Raw genomic sequence first — 235 nt, 5'->3', positions numbered from 1 at the left:
CGAGTGTTTGCTTCATCCCGCTGACTTGGCTCGCGTTTTCTATGCTTTCCATTCCGTTTTCTGTTTCCTATCTCGTTTTTCGTCTGTTACTATTTATTTGTGTTTGTTTTTTCTCTCTTTTCTTTAACCACCAGTTGATTCCCTTTTCTATTTTTATATCTTTACATCTTTAAATTTTCTTAAGCCTTTTCTATCTTTTACCTTTTATTTTTACATCATACTCCCCTCTTCTTTT

Source organism: Penaeus monodon, chromosome 22, assembly GCF_015228065.2.
Source record: "Penaeus monodon isolate SGIC_2016 chromosome 22, NSTDA_Pmon_1, whole genome shotgun sequence".
Lineage (NCBI taxonomy): Eukaryota > Metazoa > Arthropoda > Malacostraca > Decapoda > Penaeidae > Penaeus > Penaeus monodon.
The sequence above is the reverse complement of the archived record's forward strand: the minus strand, read 5'-3'. Positions refer to the sequence as shown.